Raw genomic sequence first — 16142 nt, forward strand, 5'->3', positions numbered from 1 at the left:
CGGTTGGGAGCTGGATGGAACAAAGATCTCTGATTGCAAAAAAGGCAAACACGTGCTGATTGGAAGAAGGGATCATAAAGCAAGGGCAGGGATGGGATGGTTCTGTTGAACTCTTACCTGCTGTTGGATCTTCTGTTGCATTTCCCTCTGTACTTTAATCCCTCCCAAACTGGAGCTGCAGCATTACTCAAATTGCAGAATGACGACGCTTTTCTGCTGCCATCAAACACTTTCCAGAGCTGTCCTGGGACAAGGGATGGTGGTGAACCAAGAGAAGAAACAAATGTTTCTCATGTAGAAGGTCTTAAAGAAATAACACAAAGAAATAAATGTAAGTAGGGTTTGGGTACATAATTTTATTTCATTGCCAAGAATAAACTTCTGGTCTATGTAATAAACTTACAATAAACTTTAAGGCCCACACCCTGGTCATTTTTCTGGGGCATGGGAAACTCCCAAAAGTTTCTTTTTAATAAAGAAAACAACATGAAAAGCCAGAATTACTGAAACTGGGGAAAGGATTAAGTATTCTGTAAGAAATTTGTCATATACTTCTATGGCATACATACCCTGAAGCTGTATATACATAGCAAGTCAAAGATAAAATACTCAGGAAAGATCAGAATAGAATTCTGAATATCTATATTAAGCTCCTCTATATTTACCCATGACATATAAAAATAGCACCAGCTGGCAGGGATGTCTTAATGGCTCAATGAAGGGACTGCTTTGCACTTTAAGAATGCTGTTAAATCAGAAGATACTAAATGCCATTAGGGAAAGGTGTTAGCTAAGTGACAAGATGTGCATAAACATAGAACATATAGTCTGAGTGCTGGAGAAGATATTACTGTAGTATGCTGATTTAACAAATGCCGATACGAAGGAAAGAATCTACTAAGGGAGCCAGAAGGAGGTCAGCATAACCTGCGGTCACAAATCATGAGCTGATTATGAAAACCCAAGCATCAGGTGCTGAGTGCCCTTCACTTTCACCAAAGTTACAGGAAGTGATTAGGAGCTACAAGTGCTCAAGAATTTTGAAAAACAGGCCATTTACTCAGGTGCCTAAATTTTAGGTGCCATACTTTGCGCACCAAAGTTTGAAAATATTGTCCTGTATGTGTATATGAGTAAGAGATTGTAATCATGATAAATGTGGTATAGAGGCGAGCAGCAGGAATCAAGTTTTGTTTTGTTTCTTTACCAGAACTTTAAGCTTACCCCTCTTTTTGCTCTATATTCACCAAGCACAACCTAGTAATTTATAGGTTATTGCATGTGTAACTGAGAGTTCTGATTATCTTGGATATTCTATGGATGGAGCTCATCTAAGGAAGGTACCTGAATTTCCAATTGGAAGAATGTAAGGAAATTTCCAGCTAGACATTCACACAGAATCAGCTGACTACACATATGATCCAGTGGGAATAATCAAGTTAGCTGTAACCGCCCTGTGTCAAGTTCCTCAAACTCGCCTTTTTGTGAGACAGTCACTCACAGAAACAGATAAACCATCTGAGCAACAAAGCTTTGGGAAGCCATGTAAAGCCACTTGAAAAACAAACTGTTCTTAATTTCTGATCGGAGTTAAAAGAGGATCTGGAGAGACAAACACTAAAGCTATCCATTACCTACAGTTGTCAAGGTAACAGCAACCCCAAGTCAGGAGAGAGGTTTGGTTTTGTTTGTTTAACAATACATTTCATTCTCTACCATTCCCGGGACTACAGATGCTCACACGTCCTTCTCAGATCCTCCTTCAAAGACAATCACATAATCGCTTTTGTTTCATTCTGTGAAAATACATTTCCTCCCTGAGCATGGAGACATGTTTACTGAACTTCCTTTGTATCTTCCCACAACCTTTGGCATTTGCTTCTGTAGCAGGGTGTCCAATCCAGAGAAGGTGCAATCCAGACCAGTGAGAGGTTGTGTCACCACCTGCATTGTAACCTTAGGTGCCCCTCAATGCATTGCTCCTGTAGCTCTGAACCTCACAACCAGCCTACAATCATGCTGGTCACACCCTGAGTATCTGTGTGCTTGACAGCCCTGGTTCAGCAGCTCTGACTCCAGCATCCTATTTACAGCCCCACAGGACCACTCTGGCTTCCACAAGCCTTGGCTGAAACCACCAAAATGACCTCAATATACTCTCAGTCCTGAAAAAGCAGCAAAGAATCCTGTGGCGCCTTATAGACTAACAGACGTTTTGGAGCATGAGCTTTCGTGGGTGAATACCCACTTCATCGGATGCAAGTAGTGGAAATTTCCAGGGGCAGGTATATATATGCAAGCAAGAAGCAAGCTAGAGATAAGGAGGTTAGTTCAATCAGGGAGGATGAGGCCCTGTTCTAGCAGTTGAGGTGTGAAAACCAAGGGAGGAGAAACTGGTTTTGTAGTTGGTAAGCCATTCACAGTCTTTGTTTAATCCTGAGCTGATGGTGTCAAATTTGCAGATGAACTGAAGCTCAGCAGTTTCTCTCTGAAGTCTGGTCCTGAAGTTTTTTTGCTGCAGGATGGCCACCTTAAGATCTGCTATTGTGTGGCCAGGGAGGTTGAAGTGTTCTCCTACAGGTTTTTGTATATTGCCATTCCTAATATCTGATTTGTGTCCATTTATCCTTTTCCGTAGAGACTGTCCAGTTTGGCCGATGTACATAGCAGAGGGGCATTGCTGGCATATATTACATTGGTGGATGTGCAGGTGAATGAACCGCTGATGGTGTGGCTGATCTGGTTAGGTCCTGTGATGGTGTTGCTGGTGTAGATATGTGGGCAGAGTTGGCATCGAGGTTTGTTGCATGGATTGGTTCCTGAGCTAGAGTTACTATGGTGCGGTGTGCAGTTACTGGTGAGAATATGCTTCAGGTTGGCAGGTTGTCTGTGGGCGAGGACTGGTCTGCCACCCAAGGCCTGTGAAAGTGTGGGATCATTGTCCAGGATGGGTTGTAGATCCCTGATGATGCATTGGAGGGGTTTTAGCTGGGGACTGTATGTGATAGCCAGTGGAGTCCTGTTGGGTTTGTCTTGCAGTAGGAGGCTTCTGGGTACACGTCTGGCTCTGTTGATCTGTTTCCTTATTTCTTCGTGCGGGTACTGTAGTTTTGAGAATGCTTGGTGGAGATTTTGTAGGTGTTGGTCTCTGTCTGAGGGGTTAGAGCAGATGCAGTTGTACCTCAGTGCTTGGCTGTAGACAATGGATCGTGTGGTGTGCCCGGGATGGAAGCTGGAGGCATGAAGGTAGGCATAGCGGTCGGTAAGTTTTTGGTATAGGGTGGTGGTAATGTGACCATCACTTATTTGCACCGTGGTGTCTAGGAAGTGGACCTCCCGTGTAGATTGGTCCAGGCTGAGGTTGATGGTGGGGTGGAAGCTGTTGAAATCTTGGTGGAATTTTTCCAAAGTCTCCTTCCCATGGGTCCAGATGATGAAGATGTCATCAATGTAGTGTAGGTAGAGAAGGGGCATGAGCGGACGAGAGCTGAGGAAGCGTTGTTCCAGGTCGGCCATAAAAATATTGGCATATTGTGGGGCCATGCGGGTGCCCATAGCGGTGCCACTGATCTGGAGATATATATTGTCATCAAATTTGAAATAGTTGTGTGTGAGGATAAAGGCACAGAACTCAGCAACCAGTTGTGCTGTGGCATCATCAGGAATACTGTTCTTGACAGCTTGTATTCCATCTGTGTGTGGGATGTTTGTGTAGAGAGCCTCTACATCCATGGTGGCTAGGATGGTGTTTTCTGGAAGGTCACCAATGCATTGTAGTTTCCTCAGGAAATCAGTGGTGTCACGGAGATAGCTGGGAGTGCTGGTGGCATAGGGTCTGAGTAGAGAGTCCACAAAGCCAGACAGTCCTTCAGTGAGAGTGCCAATGCCTGAGATGATGGGGCGTCCAGGATTTCAGGGTTTGTGGATCTTGGGTAATTGATAGAATAACCCTGGTTGGGGCTGTAAGGGTATGTTGTTCCGGTGTTCTCAGTCCTGAATTTCCCCAAAACTTGTGTGCTGCAGTGTCCAGTCCTCTCCTGGAAAAGACCTCACTGAATACACCTTTATAATACAGTAGTATTATACACAATCAAACCTGGTCTGCACTAGGCACCTATATCAGTATAGCTACGTCTCTCAGGGTTGTGAAAAATTCACAGCCCTGACAGACATAGCTGTACCAACCTAACCCCTGAGATAGACAGCACTAGGTTAATGGAAGAATTCTTCCATTGATGTAGCTACTGCCTCTCAGGGAGGTGGAGTTCCTACGCTGATGGGAGAAGCCGTCCCATCAGTATAGGTAGTGTCTAAACTAAAGCGCTACTGAAACGCAGCTGCCACTGTAGTGTTTTAAGTGTAGACATTCCCTCAGTTGATTTAGTTGCTTATCACTTGAGGTTCAGCCCTACTGTTTTCATAGACCAGTAATCTTTGAAATGGATTCTTTTAAAAGTAAAATCCTAGCTTCTTTCTCCTGCTGGGTGTAGATGCCTTGCTTTCTTCTCCCTTACTTGTTAGCATAAGGTTTGCCTCCACTTCTTGATAGCTTGATGGGTCTTTTATTGTTTATATGTAAATTGAGGTAAACACGCATTCCTTTGTTTAGGATAGATCTGTTTAACAACTCCCCCTGAAATATCTGGTTTGAACACATTTTAGTTATAATTCCAGCATATATTGATAACCTGTAATACCCATCACGTACATAAATCATGAAAGAATATTAACCACCAGTGTGTTATTAGTTTTCAAATGATACCTTACAAGGCATGTTTTGTACAAATATTATTACAATAATAGTGTAGGGTGTGATTAGTGTCACACAGGGTGCTGTACTTTTTCCTCAAGAAGATTGGTTTTGCCTGCCAGAGGATCACTGGAACACAGAAATTAGGTTTGTTCCTGGTTTGCACACTATAGGGTAGGGGCTGGCAACCTATGGCAGGTGTGCCGAAGGCGGCACGCGAGCTGATTTTCAGTGGCACTCACACTGCCCAGGTCCTGGCCACCGGTCCAGGGGGGCTCTGCATTTTAATTTAATTTTAAATGAAGCTTCTTAAACATTTTAAAAACCTTATTTACTTTACATACAACAATAGTTTAGTTATATGTTATAGACTTATAGAAAGAGACCTTCTACAAACATTAAAATGTATGACTGGCGTGCAAAACCTTAAATTAGAGTGAATAAATGAAGACTAGGCTACACCACTTCTGAAAGGTTGCTGACCCCTGCTATAGGGCATACCCCTAAACACACAGTAGAGATTTACAGAGAGAATTCAACCAGAAACATTACATTCATGTATGTATGGAAATTAAAAGCCCATCTTTGGAGCTATATTTTCTTATAATGGAAAATCATTCATCAGACATACTGGCATAAACTTCCCTGATAAATGTTGACAATGTAGGCAGCCTAAAGGGATTTCAATGTATTTGTTATGGGAGTCCATCTGAATCTGAAAAAAATATTTTTTTTCTTTTTTTCTCTTATTTCTCACTTAAAAGCATGTTATGCTTTTTCTTGCCCTGCAAGTTTCTGCTTTAAAGAAATGCTAGTGATAACAGTGATTGCATCACAGCCCCCCTATTATGTTATGTTGCATCAAATGCATTCATCCAGCCTGATGTACATATCGTATGATCCAATACTACATGGTACTGACAGAGGAAAGAAACACCACTTCTTTTAAGACACATGTAGACTGGAGCAAAATATTTACTTCTATGAGCAGCAGCTGGGTCACATCGAGTGTTGCAGAAATGTAGCTGGCACTCCGCATGTGTAACATAGTTCCAGGAAAAAAACTAACCATAACCATCATCACTTTGGCATATATGGCACTTTTTATTTTCAAGGTATGTTCAACAATTATTCCTTGCAACAGCAAGTTAATAACTCAGGAAATGCTGGCACCTAATCCTGTGCTCAGCTAACACCTCTACCTCTATATATACTTAAAAGAAAGATTACAACCTGCATTTATGAAGTAGTTACAGTTTCTCTGTCTCAGACTAAACCCAACATAGGGAAATAACGTGTATAATCCTCTGTAAATGAACAAAGAGCAAGTTGGAGCTGTCACTGGGAATCTTTAAATTATGCAGCAATTCTCTGAAAGCCTTTTCTATTTCTCTCTCTATTAATGAAAACTGAAGCCGAAACTACTATAATAAATTATTTGTTTAAAGCTAATTTGTCAGATAAGCTCCATTAGATTTGAGAGAATCTATTTGTCTTTCTTGTTAGGCATGTCATGCAACCAACAGACTGATCTGAAATTATTTAATAAGTAGCAGCGTCCCTAATAATGGATGCAATTAATTAAATCTCCTCTGTGATTAATCGTATTAATCCGATGGCTGAAACCTTGATTCAAAAGGTTTGATATGTATCCCTCAGGACATAACCCTCTTCTTTACAAAATCAGTAGTGAGTAAATCTTAGTGACTTAATGGCAGCTAATGAATTTTGAGTCAGATTCTACTGACCTAAATTTGGGGATATGATGCAACATGGATGCTTCTAATGATCAGAGTCACTTCCATGAACAAAGTGGTAAATTGTTCCCCCTTTTCCACCACATCAAATTCAGGCTTAAGAACAACTAATGAGTACACCTGAGAGGTCAGGAAATTGACTGAATAAACATCAGGACACAGCAAAGAAGCTGGTAAACTGTCCAGGCCCTCCACCAATCTTTAAGGACAGAAAAGACCTATTACCTTAAGAGCTCTAAGTTTAACTCTGTGCCAGCACAGAAATGCCTATGATGTATATTCTAACAGTTTGTCTAGTTCAATTTTAAATGATACAAATGTAACCCTTCTGCCAGGTGGAGCCAGCAGCAACCAGGGCCGGGTTCTATATCTAGGGGTTCCTTTCCATCGATACAACACAGAACCGGCTCGAGCCCCCACCCAGTAACCTGGGAAAATGACACACCACCCCTGGGCGCCTCTGAGAGGCAATACTTCCCCATTCACAAGCACAGAGTCCAAGTGTAGAAAAGAAACTTTTAATAAAAGGAGGGAAGTAACTCAGAGTTAATTTGCGAAAACACCACAAATGGGGTTCATAAATATAAACCATGAGTAAAAGACCCACCCCCAAGTAGATTGGGCAGTGCCCTTTCCCCCTCAGGTCTTTAAGTCCAGCAACCCAAAAGTCCCTTTAATGTGCCTGTAGGAGCAGGATTTTATAATGTCCCATAAGAATTAATGTATGGTTTGATTTCATCCTGTCAGCCACCCTTTTTGAATAGCAGAAAGAAATAACAGACCAGAATAATCCTTCTGACTGATTATGGTCACCCTTTTGTTTTAGGATTTGTTATAATGTCTACTATGGTTTCCTATACCTATTACAAATTAGGCACTCTAGTTACATGTACGTTTCTTTGTTTTAAGGTTTCAGTAAGTAAGAGACAGGATCTTGTACTGTATCTATGTTAAGGAGATTAGAGGAATGTTGAGGGCCTGAAGCCCCAATGTGAATTGTTTTAGGCCATGGCTACACTCAAAACTTCAAAGCGCTGCCGCAGGAGCGCTCCCGTGGCTAGGTGACCAGACAGCCAGTGTTAAAAATCGGGATGGGGGTGGCGGGGTAATAGGAGCCTATATAAGAAAAAGACCCAAAAATCGGGACTGTCCCTATAAAATCGGGACATCTGGTCACGCTATCCGCAGCAGCACTTTGAAGCGCGAGTGTGGTCGTGGCACGGTGAAATGCGAGCTCTCTCCCAGCACTGCAGGTACTCCACCTCCACAAGGGGATTAGCTTACAGCGCTGGGGCAGTGTTTACACTGGCGCTTTACAGCACTGTAACTTGCTGCGCTCGGGGGGGGGGGGGGAGTTCACACCCCTGAGTGAGAAAGTTGCAACGCTGTAAAGCGCCAGTGTAGCCAAGCCCCAAGTTACAAGATTTAGCAAGGTTTGATTTACAATATATTCTGCAGAATATACAGTACTGCTGTCTGTATACCTTTGAAGGTTTCTGTAAGAGATTGTTTGTGTGAATGAGGAATGTGTGCATCAGGAAAAGATAAGGTATGAAAGCCATCACAAATGTCCAGATGGTCAAGAAGAAGTGAGAAACTTGGAAAGACCAGGAGACAATCAGAAAACACCCATTGTATCTGATGCTAAACATATTAGCAGCACTGACGACCTCAGACCCAACAATAACCATCAAATGATAACACCACTTAAGGACTAATGATTACAGGATGACATTGCAAAATGCATGGACTCAAATGAGAATTTACAACTATAAAGCTGGGGTGTTTTGCTATGGAACTCTGGGTTCAGTCCTGCAGAGCCTCGGAGCATCAGATCGCGACCAACAAGAGCCCAGCTCCACACTCGTGCTCAATCTAACCGGCCATTAGATTGACTCGAGCTACAACAGACTTGTAACCAGAGGTGAAAGTAAGTGGGTACGGGCCGGTACAGAGGACTGGTAAGAAAAGGAGACTGACTGAGGGAGGGAGAGAGAAGCCTGCTCCCTGCATAAGAATAGTTTAAACTCAGCTGTTCCCTGATGGTTCAGCCCCCAGGGCTAGGTTTCTGGCATCCTTGTTAATTTCACTCACAGTAACGGGGGGGGGGGGGCAGGGAGTGAAAGGAGGGTGTGTTTGACCATGGCAAGGGCAGTACTTTTCTGCCCCTGGGAATGAGGGGATCTCTCCAACAAATACACAACAAATACAAGCATTTGGCTGCACAGCTTAAATCCAGAGCTAATAAAAGCAGGTGGAAGGGGAAAACTCACTGTCACATTGGTTTCTCCTCTCCTCCCTCCCCCTCCTCCAGCCAGGCTGCAGACAAGGCTCTGCATTCCTCCCCATTCCCCCCCCACCCCCCGCAGAGGTTTTCCTGTAGGCTCTAGCTTGCACTAGAGAGACTGGGTGAGATGCCTGCTGCGGCTGCCTGCAAAAGGACAGTTTAAACTCAGCTGTTCCCTGTGCAGTTCAGTGCCCAGAGGTAGGAGCCGTTTCTGGCATCCTTGTTAATTTCACTCCCAGTTGTTGTTGGGTGTGTGTGACTATGGCAGGGGCAGTTCTTTTCCGCCTCCAGGATGAGGGGATCTCCTAAACACAGTCAAAATCAGGAACCATTTCCAAGTTCAAATCTATCCCATTCCCTCCCCAGCAGAAGATCATGGTTGTGATGTCCAAACTGCTTGCAGATCCTCTTTGAAATGTTACTGTTTAAAAAAAAACAACACAAAACACATGGAGAACATGGTGGAAAGATTTGTCATTATGATTAGGGTTTATTTTGAGCAAAGCAATTTTGCTAAAGCAACTAAAGATTCACAGGGAAAGCAAATAGCCTCCATAGACAAAACCACAAAGGGACTGGAGAGGAAAACTGAATATTCAGGGAAATTATTGTGCCTCCTTTGAAAGAAATAGTAGTTTTCATTCCAATCCACCCTCTTTATATATTGATTTAAACACCTGAAATGTCCTTAGGACATCGGGTGCAATCTCAGATCTCTTTTTGTTTTGTCCTGCCTGAAGAGTGCAGAGGCTGAAATTGACAAAACTTTCTCTAAATATCTTGTAATTTCATGAAGGCTATTCCAGTTGTCCATCATTCACCCCTGACTCCCCCCCGCCCAGCTCCCTCCCTGGCTGGCTGGCTGGCTGTGGTTTTTGCCTTGGTTACTTACTCCTTGGCAGACCCAGCCCAGCGGCACCTGCTGGCTCTCTTCAGGCAGCAGCCCACAGGGGCCGGTTGCTGGGGTCGCTGCTGGTCGGTGGCAGGCTGCAGCTGCATTGTTTGTGACACATTCATACACATACATAGTTGTAACTATAAACATCACTGGCAGAACTCTGGGTGTGTGTGTGTGACTGAAAAGCATATGCTAACTGTTGTATTTTCAATAAATGCTGCATATTTGCCTTCCTCTATAAAGATCCTGTGTGCTTTGTATTAGCATAACATGCCCATCCCTTCTGTGCACCCCACTCACAGTTGCTGTCCTTGGTCAGTGCAGACCCAGAGTTCAGAGGTGCATCTGCAGAGTTCAATTTCCACCCTGGGTGGGAGTAAAGAGGCATCTCACTCACTCTGCCACCTGCTCATTGCTCTTGCCACCTAGCTGGCTGCTCCTCACGCCTTTCTGCCACTGCCCTGCTGGTCACTCATCTGCCAGCTGACTGTCAGTCACGTTCTGCCACTCTGCTGTGACCTCTGCACATCAGTCTCTCAGTAATTTTCAGCTCTTTTGCAGGCTGGGCAGAAACACCACTCTATCTCAAGCGATTTCAGCTCTCAGTGATTTTAGCTTTAGCAAGCAGGGCAGAAACACAGTCTTACCACAATTGGTTTCAGCTCTGATTGAGCAATTAAAATAACAAAAGAGGCTCCTAATGAAATCTATTCAGCTGTATTCTTTGACCAGTGGGGAAGAACAGGTTAAGCCAGTCTAAGGAGGAAGGGGAGGACATATACAGCCTCCTGACCAGAATTTCTGTTCCCCTCACCCCTTACTTTCACAGGGCTTTGGCAGTCAAGCCCCTGGCTCACTGAGGTCCTCTTCGCTAGGGGTGACACTCCTCCTCCCTCCAATGGAACAGGTTAAGCACAATCCTGTTTTCCTGCATTCTCATAATAATCACAACATTGATAACAGCATTTCATTACCCCTGCATTCAGTACTAACATGATCTGTGACCCAACACCAACCAAGTTGATTACAATGAGCAAAACACTGCTCCATCTGCTGAATATCTAAGCAAAGCAGCAGCAAACAGCAGGAGCAAGCTGTATTTATATAACCACACCCAGAGTCTCTCCCCCTCCCAGCTAGCTGTCAGGGTAGCACTCAATCAGACCCTGCTTACACAAAGGTAGGAGAAGTTTACTTTACTTAGGGAGGATGCTGCCCTAAGGAAAACAGGGTAGAGACCAGCAGACTGCTAGTTATTCAAGATGGCCTTGATCTAACATGAACACTACCTGTGACCAGATAGGCACTGTTGATGTTACCATACAAGTTTGTTTGCTCTGCTTAGTTCGGTGCTAGGGCTCTCACTATTGACCTTCAATTACAGCATGATTCAGTACATTTAATAAGTTGTAAAACACTCTGACATCATCTTTCTTGTACATTTAATAGATCCCTTGAAATTAAACAGACAACACAGTTATGAATGTCATATAAATGCTAGACATAGTGTTTAATTCCATATACATAACTCACCAGAAAGATCAAAAATATTCTGAGTTTGCTGTATTATAAGCACAGGGGCGGCTCTAGGGTTTTTGCTGCCCCAAGCATGGCAGGCAGGCTGCCTTCGGGGGCTTGCCTGCGGAGGGTCTGCTGGTCCAGCGGCTTTGGTGGACCCTCCTGTGCCTGCGGAGGGTCCACCGAAGCTGCAGGACCAGCGGACCCTCCGCAGGCAAGCCGCCGAAGGCAGTCTGCCTGCCACCCTCTCAGTGCCGGCAGAGCGCCCCCCCGTGGCTTGCCGCCCCAAGCACACGCTTGGTGTGCTGGGGCCTGGAGCCACCCCTGTATAAGCAACCTCTCACCATTCAAAGCTGTTTTATCTGGATTATTATGTGGAAAAATGAAGCTGAGTTCTTTTTATCATTCACATGACCCCTGAATATGGCCTCGAGTGGTGCATTTAACAACAAAAAGTATGGTATTTATGCTCCATAGCACACTCCCCCACCCATCAGACCAACATTTGGGACTAAACTACATTATATGAGACTGTGTCCCTTTCAAATCATAAAATAGATACAAAGGGCTACATTTTCATTCAAATTAACTCCATTGACTTACTGGTATGACTAAGCCTGGAAGCTGACCCCTAATGAATAGGAATACCACTTACACAGATTATTATTTAAAAGTATTTATATAGCACCATACATTTATATGGCCCTTTACAAACAGATTGAGACACATTTCTTACCCCCAAATGTATATAAGCAAAGGAAGACAAACAAATTGTTTTCAAAGAGAAAATAGTTCAGGGAAGGGAGAGCTTGGAAAGATTTTTTATGAGAGGGACAGACCCTTGGAACAAGTGTGCTTTAAGGGATGATGTGAAGGAGAAGAGAGAGGGATAAGTCCTGGAGTACAGGGAATAGGAACTTCTTCAAACCATAGGGGGCAACGCCGTAGAGGGTACAAAGTCAAAAGCATTTAAACATTTCTACATTGAGCCCTTTCTACGCTGAGAAAATTCACATCAGTACACTGCTGAATTTATATCAGTACAAACCCCTGAGATATACATTGCTCTAGGGCAAAGCTGGGTTCATACCAATGCAGTTTAATTCAGTAACAAACCGAAGTAAGCTCAGGCTGTACCAGTATAAACCCCACTTTGTACCAGTTCAGCATATCTGCATCTAGGGGTTGTATATCAAAGTAGTTCCACTGCTGAGAATTTCCTTAATGGAGACCGGGTTTACGAAGACCAGGAGGTGAGTTCCACCAGGAACTGAGGCCCCAGGCAGGGACAAACAGATGTAGAGACAGCAGTGGCTATGTGGAGGGTGGAACACACACACACACACACACACACACACACACACACACACACATTTAAGGTTATTTTTAAACATTTACATTATATTTCACCTTTATAATTTAAGTATTATTTGCTTCCTTTCCCATGGCTGCTGTGAATGATGTGCTGCCTGTCTTAAATTGAATTGTCTACTGCAGTGCTTGGAAGACCTAGAAATTTCTATAACAGAGGAACAAGGAACATGGCACCTGGGATGAAATCCTCTTTAGGGGTACAGAACAGGATTAAAATTCCCAACTTTCCCTTGAGAGGAAACCAAACTTTTCTGAATTAGTTCATTCCATTGCTAGCTGGAAATTTCACTTTGGGCTTTGGATACAATATGGGAGCTGTCAGCCAATATTAACCTACAGAATGTATGTAGGTCATCTACGGCTAGCAACCTGGCAACTGCACAAATACTGATTCCCTCCTCCTCCCCCTCCATTATAACTGCCTTTGTGGACATAAAAAGAGAGCAAAGTATCTTAAACAAAAGACTTCAAAAGCCCCATGCAGTTTTGTTATTCAGTTTTTTACCAGAAGAATCACTAAGGCCATTCTGAGGTTACTGATCTTGTCAGAAGAACTATGATTTCATATCATTTGGTTGTACTGAGATTGGTTTATTTTTAGAGAGATTTTATGCTTGTTAACTTTAAATTGAAGTGGAAAGAAATAATTCCTATTTAGCTATCATTAAGAACACCAAAGCTTGCTGGCTGTTCTGCTCCTGACAGTAAAGAAGCAGGCTGTTTATTATCATCTCAACTAGCAGCATATTTTGCCACTATGGCAACAGAATAATATTGAAAAGATAAAGGAGCATTGCTGTGATTAGATACACCAAGGATTATTTCATTCTAAAATATGAACTCCCTCAATGATTTATGTTTATACTCTTTACAGTCCACTGGTCATAGAAAAGATAAACAAAAGTGACATAAACACCCACATACTCGGACAAAGTTACTACCAAATGCATTATCAGGAGAATTCAGCACAATGCACAGATAACTTGTTGATATTTACTTGCAGCCTGCAAGTATGAATACGCAGAAGAGCAAATCTTCTCAACTTAATAGCATCTGGCTACTTTTGTTTTTGACTTTTTCATAACAGTAATAGTCTTTAAAGGGACACTCTCAATATTAAACTGACAGGTTTTTTTAAATGCCCTTGCCTGTATTGCTAACAGTCTCCTAGGTTATTGTTTTTTTAATAATTACATTAGCAGACAAAGGCCCCAATCAAGACCAGTACCCTTTTGTGCAAACACATCAGATAACACAATCTCCATCCTGAAGAACTGGAAATCTAAAAAGATGAATGATGATACATGCAGGTTGGTTAGAGAGAGAGATACAAATATGTAAATATTTATATACATTTGTCATTTTTATAAATTATTATCAGTAGATAAAATAAGTGAAAACTATCCCCATCTGCTACTCTGCCTTGCCATAACATGTCCCTTGTGTCTAGCTATGGTCTTTCTAAATGAAAGTTGAGGCATATTGGCTCAAAAGTGCAGGGAAGCTTGCACTGCACTTGTGTGTGCTGTACCTATTCTTTGGATAAACAGTCATTCTCTAGGGTTGTCACTCTGGAACTTACACATCCATTAGAAATGCATACACTAGTCTATTTGGGTCTTAAGCATAGTCCAGCACCTTAAGTCTATTCTATGCACTGTTTTGCCAGAGTCAGGGGCAACTCCAGGCATCAGCATGCCAAGCGCATGCCTGGGGCGGCAAGCCACTGGGGGCGCTCTGCCGGTCGCCACAAGGGCAGCAGGCAGGCTGCCTTCAGCTGCTTGCCTGCGGAGGGTCCGCTGGTCCTGCGGCTTCGGCGGACCTCCCACGTCCGCTGAAGCCGCAGGACCAGCGGACCCTCCGCAGGCAAGCTGCCAAAGGCAGCCTGCCTGCCATGCTTGGGGTGGCAAAATGCCTAGAGCCGCCCCTGGCCAGAGTGAAAAAGAAGTAACCCACTATCAAAATATGTAATTTTCCTTATATGGGGTAGAAGTCCAGAGTGCCCACAACCTAGATTGAGCTCTGAGGGAGCATGTGTAAATGACTAGGAGGCTCAGGAGGTCTCAGACACTGATTTTGGTGCTCCATGTCACAAAGCAGGGCATCAGACAAGAGATCTGAACCTGGGAGTATGCCATATTGTCCCAGAGCTAGAAACAGTGACTAGACGCTACCCAGTTGGCTTGGAAGCACATGCAACTCAGTGATTGTGTCACAACAGACTGTGACCATACAGTGGGGTACTGGGCCAGCTTGTAACAGTCACTACAGGACAAATCCAAGTTTCTGCAGCACAAAATAGACACAAAGTTTGCTTAAACAGATAGCTCTAAATCTCCCATGCAGAGAGGAACCAGAAGAGCCAGCAATATGAGATCCATTCCAAGCCCTCCCCCATGCATAGGGCCTTACCAAATTCAGGGTTCATTATGGTCAATTTCATGGCCATAGGATTTGAAAATTGGTAAATTTCACATTTTCAGATGTTTAAATCTGAAATTTCACAGTGTTGTAACCGTGGGGGGCCCAACCCAAAAGAGGATTGTGAGGGGGTGTTGCAAACCTGTTGTAGGGGATCATGGGATTGCCACCCTTACTTCCGTGCTGCCTTCAGAGCTGGACTCTGAAGGCAGCAACTGCAGAGCTTCCTGCAGCCTCAGGAGTTTCCCAGAGGTGGGTCTGATCTCCCCACCACCACCCTCCAGAGCAGCTGTGCAGGAGATGGACAAGTCCTGTCCCATTCCTGCCCGGGCCTGAACTAGGAGCCCTCTTTGCTGTGGCACTCCCACCAGCCCAGGGAAGAACGGATACAGCTCCACAAGTCTTGTCCAGCTGCAGGAACCTTTTGAGCTGCTACCCAGTGCCAAAGAGCATCCTGCAGCGGGGGAGGCACCTGGAGGTGGATCTGTCCCCCACCCCCAAGTAGCTGTCCGTCCCCTGCCCAGCTGGAGCTAGGAGCTGGGGCGCGCCTAGGAACAAGGGGTCATCAGATTTCACAGGGAAGGGCTTATTTCACGGTCCGTGAAATGTTTTTCATGGCCATGAAATTGGTAGGGCCCAACCCACGTGTGTAAACAGTCTGGAGGGGAATGGGAGTGGAAGTGGTCATGGCCACAACATGCTGCACTCCAGCTATGCTGGACTTGCAGAACAGCCCCCAAGGGGTGGTTTCTGCCCACATAAATTAGAGGAGTCTCCAGGATCCTCTTAACTTATGTCAGGACCCAAGCATAATGCCACCTTTGCCCCACTTCCTTGGGTCCTGTGCTGAATTCAGTTTGGCCAAACTGTTAGTTTACAATTCTAGTGGATCAAATTTCTAAGGCTTCATAGTTTCCTCATGACCTAGAAGAAGGCACAGGCTGTGACCATACAGTTAGAGAATTTCCAGCACTCCTGGATAAACAGAGTCATATCAGAGAGCGTATCAACACCTTCACTCAGGCACAACACTGGAAGCAGCTGCTTAATCAACTTCCGCTTCCTCACCCCGCTCAATATTTCCCAGAAATTGCAGGTCTGAGAAATCTTGTCATTGACATTCCTCTTTGTAGAAAA

At 44.0% G+C, this 16142-nt stretch overlaps 1 long non-coding RNA gene across 1 annotated transcript in view; it reads right to left on the minus strand.

Annotated features, from left to right (window-relative positions):
- Positions 1-10496, minus strand: part of LOC120406827 — a 36663-nt gene extending 26167 nt beyond the window's left edge. The window contains exons 1-2 of the long non-coding RNA XR_005599616.1: positions 10340-10496; positions 118-303 (exon numbers count right to left, since the gene is read on the minus strand). This is a non-coding gene — a long non-coding RNA (uncharacterized LOC120406827). The remainder of the gene's footprint in view (positions 1-117; positions 304-10339) is intronic.
- Positions 10497-16142: the final 5646 nt, after the last annotated feature.

The sequence above is a fragment of the Mauremys reevesii genome, linkage group 5 (assembly GCF_016161935.1).
Source record: "Mauremys reevesii isolate NIE-2019 linkage group 5, ASM1616193v1, whole genome shotgun sequence".
Classification (NCBI taxonomy): Eukaryota; Metazoa; Chordata; order Testudines; family Geoemydidae; genus Mauremys; species Mauremys reevesii.